Here is a 10,373-nt window from a genome sequence, read left to right as displayed (position 1 = left end):
AAGAGCCAGCTGACACTGAAACTACCTGCGCTAAATGATGAGTGTATGATAGAGGCTGTGCCTTGCTTGTCTAACAGGAGCTGCTGGAGGGATGGCAGGCAGCACACATGGACACAGAAATGGAAAGGGAAAGGTGCTGTGGGTTCTCTCAAATAGTTTCAAATAGTTTTTTGTTTGGAAACATTACCCAAATCAGTGCACCTTTTTAAACCCAACAAAAATGTCATTCGGTGACCAAGCACACGCTCTGGGACCTTGATGTAAATCCAAGCTTGAACATCCCACTAGTCAGTTTTGATAATGTCAAAACATTTTGAGGAACAGCACTGAGGAAAACTCATCAAACTAAAGGAATTAGAGATGAACCTTCCCACTCTGGGGAGGTTTCATGGAGAAAAAGAGGCCCCATGAGATGAGGATGCTGGAAGCCCTGGAAGAATTTGGTGGTCAGCAGGCCAAGAGATGTTGACTCTCCTAATAGAAAGCTCTGTAGACAGAGAAATAACCCAGAAAACTGCAGTAACCATGGTATTTAAATGGCACGATTAATTAGTCACCGATGAGACAAGTATGAGGGGATTATGAGGGAGGTAAACAAAGATTTTAATAAAAGGAAGAAAGAAAATCAATTGAATGGATTCTGCTGGCTTCTTCTCTCTGTATTCAGAGTCACAATAAAAAGAAACCTATGTCCCACGAAATTGGAAAGGCCATATTTAACACTGATAAGCAAAACAGCTGAGATAATGAGATAGCAGCTGGTAGAGATCCCTGCTACAAGGTGTTATTGAGGCCAAAGCCTTGGTGAAATTCAAAATAGGATTAAGTATTTAAATTACTAGTCAGATGGCCACTTGCTGTTAGGGAAAAAAGGGCAGAAATTAGTTTGGTCTAGAAAGTGGGCAGTGCCTGAGAACAGAAAAAATTCTGCTGTGAAAGTATCATCCTGTGCTTGGCTGCTATGGAAAATTTTACCTTAACCTGAGGGCGACCTCGCTGATGGGACTTGTTGAGAGGGTAACTTGTCCTCACTCAGTTCTTTATCCACATTTAATCACCTTGAAGAGCACCATTAGAGGGGTAGGTGTAGAAATTCATCTTCCTGCACGATTGGAAGTTACAAAACTCATGAGAACAGGGTAAAGATTAATGAGAAAGAGCTTAAATGAGCCTCTGACAAAATGCTTGCAACATTTATTACTCAAAGTGGTGGCAGGTTGTTTTGTGGAGCTAACAGCAGGTACCACTGGATAGAACAGAAGCAAACCTACACAAAGTAGATCAAGGCTGGACTAAAACAGGGTCTTCGAAGCTATTACACAGCAAAGTCTGCCAGAGCAAGAGTTCTGAGCAGTAGAAGGTGGAAGGTGGGGGTGGTACTGTGGAACTGCACAGTGATTTATACCAACTTGGGTGCTAGAAGGCTTTCCTAAGAGGATACAAAAGCCTCTCTCTGCTGCTGCCAACCAAACTGCCCTCAAACTGCACATGCTCTGCTATGCAAGCCCCAAGTAGTAAATATGACTCAATTGATTCTGAACCCCCCCACACAGATAAGTCCCATTAAAACTTGGCCAGACTGACAATCCTTTAAGAAACAAACAGTCCCATGTCCTTTACTCACACACTCTACAAGCACCAAGGAGTTGGATGTGAGCACAAAAGGCTGGCAGTACTGTCAGATAGAGTTCACCATGTTCTTAGAAGTGCTGCAAAACAAGGTGCAATAACAAATGGAGAAGGTTTTCACTTTTACACAGATTTAGTCAAAGGAAAGCTCCTGATATCAGCTGTATCCAGTGTCCACAGACTGAGGAAAAGCAGCTGGGGGAAGCCAATGAATGAGAAGAGAAGCAACAACCAAACAGGAAGCATGGGGACTACAGAGAGGGACAGGAGAGAAGCTGCAGTGCTCACTGCTGCTTTCAGGCAACCAAAGAATAAGGAAAAGAATAAAAACAGGGTTTCAAAATGGCTGGTTGTGAAGAGGGCAGTCAGCTGGCTGCACTTTGGCTCCAACAAAGCTTTTTCTGCTGTGTGCTGTACGATGAGATGTGTGCTGGCCACAGCAACAGGAAGGGGACAGAGCATCCTGATATCCTGTGAGGACACCTTCTGCTGACCAGCAGTAACCTGGGGGAGGTCTTTTCTGTTCCTGTCTGGGAAGAGAGGGGCTGCAAAGAGACTGCTGCAAGGGGGGGAAAGAGCAAGGTAAAACTAAGCTGGAGAGAGTCTGGTAAGAAACTGGGAAAATGATGGCGCTCAGCTGGAAAGCCACAAAAACCACCACAGAAATCAAAGCTGGAAAGGAAATCAGACATGGCACGTGGTCTGCTACCCTGGACAAAGACAAGATCATGGACATAGAATCATAGAATAGTTTGGGCTGGGAGGGACCTTTAAAGGTCACCTAGTCCAACCCCCACCCTGTCTGGGTTTATCTGTGCAGTGTCACTGTCTGTATGTCCCCAGAAGGTCACTGCCATTGATGCAGCTTCTGTCAGGGTCACTCACATTGGGCAAACACTGACTTCTGAACTGAACTGATCCCACTGAAGGATACCATCTTTCACTTTTATGAGCAGACATTTATTTCAGTACTTAGAGAATTAAAAGTTTCTCTCCACTCAAGACACAGCCTGCATTTGGAATAGGTCCTGTTAGAAGCTCTAGCATGAAGCTGTAACAGAGACTGAAATCTGATTCTCACCAGGCATAACTGGAGATGAAACCAGTTTGGATTTGATGCCAAAATGGTACAACACAGATACAGCCAGGGAGTGTATCCAGAGCAAACTAGACTGTGAGAATCAAGAAATAAAAATGCAAAAAGGAATAATCTTGAACATGAATTCCAGCCATCCTGAAAAGCAGCTATGGATATAAAATATTAAACACATCCTGCACCTGATACCTAACTCCTCCTAGCCGTGCTGTGTCGAGGGCTGGACAACCCGGCGTGCTGCAATGCATGAGGCATTATTTTAGTCCTAATTCTGTCTGTTCCGGGATTATGGCATTAGCACCCAAATCTCACAGTGCAGTTCAAGGAGAAAACAAAAACCAGGCTCCCCACGTTTTGTCCCTGGGATGAGGAAAGCCCTGCTCCGGGGGAGGCAGACAGAAGAGTTATTTTCCAGCAGCCAGACAGTTTGGGGGATGCCGTCTGCAGCCCTCAGGACACTTGGGCAGGCAGGAACGACTCCGTGGGAGGGGAGGCGACAGCCCCGTGCAGGGAGATCTCCCGGGCCCGGCACGGCCCGCGGGTATTGCTGGCGGTCACATGCGGCAGAGGCGGGGAGGGGAAGCGCCGAATAATTGAGGAGCTGCAGCGCCCTCCTCCCTCCCTCCCTCCTTCCCTCCATCCCTCTCTCCCTCCATCCATCCCTCCCTCCCCCCTCCCTCCACACTCCCTCCGCCCTGCGTGCGCTGCCGGGAGCCGGGGTCGGCGGTGCCGGCGCAGCCCCCCCGCCCCTCCGGCTGCAGCAGCGCAGCCGCCCCCGCGGGGAGCGCGCCCGCGGCCGCCCCGCAGCACCGCCCGCCCGCCGCGCTCCGCGCCCGCGGTGAGTGCCCGCGCCGCCGGGAGGGAGGGAGGGAGAGAGGGGAGGTGGGAGCCCCTCGGAGCCCCTCGGGGAGCGGGGGACGGGCGGCGAGCCCGGGAAAGGTCTGCCCGGAGCCCCGCGGGGGAGCGCGGCCGCGGCCCCCCCGCCGCGCACACGGGGCCGGTTTTGTGCCCCGCTCGGCAAGGGCAGCGCCCCGGCTCCTCCGGGACGCGGGGGACCGGCCCCGGGGGACCCCAGCCCGCCTGAGCATCCCCTCGTCCCGGCCCGCCGCGGCCCCGTGTTTACGGAGTGTCGGGGCACTCGCAGGCGGGGAGGAGGAGGCGGGGGCGCCGGCGCTGACGGCGCGGGATTGATAGGAAACGGGGGAAAAGCAGAGTGAGAGGAGGGATATCGGGTGGTCTGAGCGAAGCGACAGCTCTCGCTACAGGTGACCGCGCGGAACGCGCCGGGGGGGGAACGTCGGGAAGCTGCGGGAAGGGGGGGAATGGGGGAACAGAATCGGAGGAGATGGTAAACCGCGAGGGAGGCGGGCGCGGACAGATGAGACCTGCGGGGCAGGTGACACCCGCGGGGCCGGTGACACTCTCGTGGCCGGTGTCACCCGGCGGGGCGTCTCGGGGTGATGCGGGGGTCGGTCCCGCGTGGGGCCGGCGGCGCCGGGCGGGCGCTGTCCGCGGTGCTGAAGCCCCGACGGGGCGGCCCCCGGCGCAGGCGGCCCCGGCCCCCCGAGGCTCCCCCGTGGCCGCGGGCGACCCACGCACACGGGCCCCATTTGCGGCTCCGTCTTCCCGCCGGCGTCGGCAAAACTCCCCGCGACTTGGAAGCCGGTAATGGAGTTGGCTTCCTCTTTACGTCACCCCGGCTCGGTGCTGTTTATTGATTCCACACGGGTATTTTGGAGCTGACTGGTACCAGCCGCCTGCCCGCCTCGGTCCCGGGTAGGTGTGCTCCAGCAGCCTAATTTCTTCCCTCAGATTGCTTTCCAGCCCAGGTTTTGTTGCTTATTAAATAAGAGTTTATGCAGATAGACTTAGTGCTTTCCTGTCACAGACCATGTTGAAAGTGCTCTAGTACAGGGCTTCCAAAATCAACACCGACTCTGGGAGTAGGAAGCCGTATCACTCTGGTCGACCCCAGAGAAGACTTTTTCTCAAAAGGACCATGTCTGATTTTATCTAGCATATTACCTAATTAATTCTCCCAGTGTCCCTAAGCAGTAGGCGAGTACATTTTAGCATGCCAAGGCATTTGTTTAACTGCCCCAAAGCTGTCATGAGACTGAAAGTCTGATTGCTAAAGATATTTACGTGTGTTTGTTTTATTGGCACACGTTGCTTAAGGCATGTGACTTACAGGAGTTGAACAACATATTGTAAACAAACAAAAAACCTCAAATAAGCCAAAAATGACACTAGAGAGAAAAAGTTAAACTGACAATCTGTTCTTGCTCTCCATGAGGAATCCTTGTTGCATGACAGCAGAGAATTAAGGGGTTCTTGCGGAGATCCAAGGCCCAATTTCCCTTTTTCATCTATCAAAGTTGCTAAACTTTGCCAACAAAACAGAGACTGATAAGTAGTAAATAATACCAACAAGGAATATTGGATCCTCTCAAAGTCAAATGTGCAGTACATATCTGAGAAGACAGCACAGAAGCAAGAGCTGTGATAGGACAAGCTGTTGAACAAGAACTAGGGAAAAAATGTCTTGCTCAGTTGCTGATCAGTAAGTGGAGACGTAGGAAGGAAATTTGCCTCAGCCCTTAGAGGCAGACTGCTAGAATACATTAGACATCAACAAAAATGACAATAAAATTGTAAGTAAGGAGAAAAAAAAAAAAAAGGAGGAAAGAAAAGCCAAAGCCTGTCACGGACTGGAGAAAGGCCCTTACAAAGGAGGAACTATGCCACCTGAGAATTCACTTCATTACAAAGAAAGGTGACATGATTCTTGCCTCTACAGAAAGAAATTATTAGGCACTGACTTATTCTTCCATCTGCCAAAGAGAGTCACAACATGAGCTAGTGCCGAGGTGCTGAAGCCAAAACATTCCAATTTAAGTGAGGGATCGCATTTTTGAACAGTGGAGGGCTGATGACCTGATGAAGGAGCCATCAGAAAACCTGCTGGATTCTCCATCTGTTTATGTCAAGACTTGATGTCCTCCCAGAATATGTAATTTAGCCAAAACAAGTCATTGGGCTCCCTGCAGGAGTAATTGCCTGGAAACTAATGGCCTGCAATTCAGACAGAATTAACTCAGAGAACTTAATGGTACCTTTGATTCTTAATTCTCCAAGTAAGGCTCAGGAATGTAGAGGTATTCCAGCCTCCCCTCTAGACAAGTATAATGTTCCCAGTGAGTGGGATTTTAACTACGTGCCAGGAGCAGAACAAATGACTGACCAAATTCTATTTTGAATCCCCCAGTTTTCCAATTGGTTTCATTAATTAACTCTGCCTAAAAATAATCTCTTTCTTTGTGCATATTGCAGTGAAGTGAAGCATTTTAAAACCCTTCTCCTCAGGGAGTCAGTTATGACTCTCAATTCAAGACGTATCTTATCCTTCTCCAATTTTTTTAGGATTATATGAAAATGATGAAAATTCATTCTTTGTGTAACTTCAGAATCTCAGATGGGATCATATCAGAAAGGATTCCAGCCAAAATTATTTTAAAGGATATATTTGTAGTCTGACGTGACACTACTTCCTTCTTGAGCACAAGACAGTCTGTTTTCTCAGTTCTGAAATCACGCGCATATAATAGGATTTCATCCATCTTCCCTTGAAGGCAACAGGAGTTTTTCTAGAAAATTCAGTGAGAACAGGCAAACCTCTTACTGGCTAAATTAATGGTTTTCCTGTGAAGCCCTGTAACACTCAATCAAATAGAATGGCAAGAACTTACACAAACGTAAACACCATCCTGGACTCCTCATGAAAACAAACAAACAAGCAAACAAAGAGGATAACAGAGCAGTCTGTAACAGACTTCTTAGCCTCCAGATAATCAGAATTTTGCTTTCAGAGCACTTGAGCTATTAAAGTCATCATAATGTATATGTGTAAGCAACATGTCATTGTTTGGATTATTAAGACATTTAAAAATAAGAACATAAAAGGAAAGCAAATACTTCATCTGTGTGGGGTAGTGGGATCTATATGTCGCTCAAAAACACTTATCTGGTGGGCAGTATTTGTGTCTTTCACATCGATTAAAAATAATTAAAACCCACAAATCACTCGCAGAATTATATATATATATATATATATATATATATAAAAAAAAAAAATCACTCCCTCTATAAAATATAAAGCCATGGTTGGGTCTGACCTTGTCACTCTTGTGGAAGATAGAAGATCTAGGGATGCAAAGCATCCAGAGCCCAGAAATATAGTAGGCATTTTTAAGCTACTTCATATGGATGTGAAAACATGTTCAGAGTCTCACCTCAGCCCAGGTTGAGTCTGCTGAACTCATTAAACCACCCAAAGTGTAAATGGGAGCAGACTCTAACTTAGATCCACAGAGATCTCTAAAACATTTTTCATTTACGAGGTATGAGACATAGTTAAGCTGTGGTTGCCAATGGGAAACTGCTCCCTACTACAGGAAAAGGTTTTTCTTGTATATGTTTCCTTGACTCATCGAATAGCAGCCCTTCCTCTAGACCATGTGGTCATCTGCATGGCACTGGATGTTCTGAGCAGCATTGATGCTGCCACCACAGCCCTTCCTTTCTGTCACCAGACAGGAACATCTCTAAGGGAAAACTATTTTTTCCCACAATAAAACTCTGGTACTTATGAAACAAAACCAGGGAGGTGGAGCCACACAGCACGTGACTCTATTGTTTTTGTTCCTCAGCACAGTGACTGTATCAATAATTTACCGAAAGTCATGATACCATAAATTAAATCTACCTGGGAGGTGATCAAAATAAGAGCTTTTACAGTACAGGTTTTTCAAGCACCACAACCTAATTCTCAGAAGATAGTCTTACAGGACCCAGTGGTTTGCTGCCTGTGGGGAAATGGGTTACTGCTGCCGTGCTACAAGTGCCTATGAGGGTGTCAAAACTTTAGGCTGATGTCTGTAAAACCACACGTGTGCATTTAGTCCCTCTCAGCAGCCATTGACTCCTGCTTGTTGGTGACCATGACCTCAGTTAGTGGTTTGGTGCATTCCTCCTGCGGGTCCCTCCGCTCCATGAGTGCAGGCTAGGTTTTCTTCAACACAGGTTTTTAAAGCTGAGGATGGAGACACCCGTTCGTGCTAGACATCTATTTCAAACCTGGGCAGGTTTCACCCACAGCAGCCCAATTAAAACTTAGCTTTAATCATGTGCTTGAGCATTATTGAACCAGGTCTTGATGATGGACCCATCGAGCCATTCTGAATGAGCCACTGCCCCACAGTGCTCAACAATGCCAGGGTGGCTCCAGGTAGGATTTGGACACCCTAGGCTGGTAGAGAAGGAAATGTGTGCTTCTCCTACCTGTCCTTCATTTTCAGCTGGGACTAGGCAGAAAGCATTGATGACAGGCCTTGCACCACTCCAGCCCTGGAGCAAGGAGCTCAGGAAGCATCTGGATATGCCAGTGCCTTGTCTAAGACACCTGGGCAGCAGCAGGTGTGTTCCACTCATTAACCGGCTGTGGAATCAACAGGGACCAGGAGATGTGCAATTAAGAACCAGGGGCACCAGCTCTGCACAGAGTAAATTAAGACAGAAAGAAGCAATATGTCAAGTTCCTTTGGCTGAGAGCTCTGGCACAAGCAAGAACTACGGCAATAATATTCCAGCAGCTCTACTCTTAGTTGTTTGTGGGCACGCCAGTGGAATTACACTTGCCAGGCAGGGCAGCACAGCATGGGGAGACTCTGCTGGCTGTGACTGTGTTGTCTCAATGAAAGAAATTAGGTTTCGGGGGTCTTAGCACTAAGGGAGGCTAAGAGCAAGTATGCAATTAGCTACTTTAAACTGGAGGTAATCACGCTGGCTCAGCTGATTCCCTTGCTCCATAAGGACATCTCTGGGCAGGGCATGTTTATCACTCAGGGATGTTATAATACACGAACTTATAATTTTTAAGAACACATAATTCTTCATTTAATTGTACTTCTCTAGTACCATCCTAGATACTGATTTAGCCTTAGATATGCATTTTCAACTCACTGGGAAATGTCAAAGAGCTCTCATGCTAAAGCTCCAGGTATTACTCACGCTACACGCTGCTTAGGTGTTACGTTGCCTTTGCCTGACTGATGATGAAAAATGACTAAACACAGGAACCCTATTCTAAATCTTTGATCATCTTGTGCTCACATTACTCATATAATCGGTTGTGTTGAAAAGCAGGAGGATTACTCATGTAAGGCAAGGATGTTTTGTCCTAGTGAATAAAAAGAATAAGCAGCAAAAATGTAATAAAAGCAACAGGAGCTTCTATTCACTTCTTTGGAAGTGCAGTGAATCTACCTCAGGCTTCTGCTGAGGAATTTAGTGACACAGGTTACAAGCAGCCAAATTACCCCCCAGCTCAAAGCTCTCATTTGCATATGCAAAAAACTCCCGTTGATTTGCATATGCTACTACTGCTTTTTCTGGAACATTTAGTAGGCTCGGGATTGAAGAATGTGTCTTTCCAGCTTCTTCTGAGGAAAGCAGTTGTTTGAGAACCTCTCCTGCATTAATTAGCTGATAGCCAAGATAGTGGAAGCAGGACAGCAAGGCATAATCAATTACATTTGTAGAACTGCTGATGGAATACGATAACTAATTAATGAGACCACGTGCACGCCCAAAAGAAAAACGCATTTGAAACCTGGCAAGAGCTGATTTGTGTTTGTAAGCCTGATGTGTTTACTGTGTAAAGGGCCAGTTCAGGACTCCTACTAAATTATTACAGAAAGCTGGAAAGATTGCTGGTGAGTGAGAGTCAGCACTAAGAGCAAAAAAACCCAGCAGTTTCTTAGCTGGGAATAAAGGAATCTCTATAAACCCAGCAATCTTCAAAATAAAAGTAGAGGTTTAAAAATAGTGGATTTTCGGGTCCTGTGTTTGCCATACAGGTAAATCTTTTTCTGACTCAGGTGATGAAGCCAAAGTGTTAAACCAGTTCTTTACTGAAAGATTTGTGATTTTGCCTCTGAATGCAAAATGTTACCCAGAAATTAAATAAGTTGTCATAATGATGCATCAGCCAGACTCTTGCAACAGTAAAAATCCATTTTGTTTAGAGAGCCTCACACGTTAATAAATAACCCATTCTGTGAATTATGTCAAATGAAAAAAAGCTCTCCTGTCTGGCTTGCAGCAAACCACAATGACTTTCATTCTGTGGTGTAAAAGTATGGATCCACTGAGGAAAGAAAAAGAAAACACAGCCCAGTAATTAGAGAGATTTCCTCCTGTGTGTTGTTAAAGCAAAGACAGTTTTTAAGTGAGTATAATTCTAGAAGAGACCATCTGGTAACCCAGGACTAAATGCTTCAGTGACACAAAAGCAACCCTTTCCCACTCTCACAGTGAGATTTGATACAGAAAATGTGCTATATCATCAAAGTGGTAATTACTGAAAGTATAATCTACTAACCAAAACCAGGGAAAAGCTCAGAGTTGCAAACACAGGGCTGCAACCACTCCACTGATGCCATCAGCAGTCATACTGTTAGAGAAATGTATACCCAGCATTGCAAACAGGCCACTCACTACAATCCAGAGATACCAGAATATCAGGAAGATGCTTTTCCTCTTGTGGCAGCTCAGGGTCTGGAACTGCTACTCTCAAAACCAGAGGGAA

The 10,373-nt window shown here is 46.6% G+C and overlaps 1 protein-coding gene across 1 annotated transcript in view; it reads left to right on the top strand.

The window, feature by feature from the left end:
- Positions 1-3,522: 3,522 nt before the first annotated feature.
- Positions 3,523-10,373, top strand: part of SLC7A14 (solute carrier family 7 member 14) — a 30,419-nt gene continuing 23,568 nt past the window's right edge. Inside the window, exon 1 of the mRNA XM_051781733.1 lies at positions 3,523-3,563. The gene's annotated coding sequence lies outside the window, so the exon portion shown is untranslated. The remainder of the gene's footprint in view (positions 3,564-10,373) is intronic.

The sequence above is a fragment of the Manacus candei genome, unplaced genomic scaffold (assembly GCF_025592945.1).
Source record: "Manacus candei isolate 608988 ecotype Guabito, Panama unplaced genomic scaffold, ASM2559294v1 h1tg000015l, whole genome shotgun sequence".
NCBI lineage: Eukaryota > Metazoa > Chordata > Aves > Passeriformes > Pipridae > Manacus > Manacus candei.
Note: the sequence above shows the minus strand (reverse complement) of the source record. Positions and strands in the feature narration are given on the sequence as shown.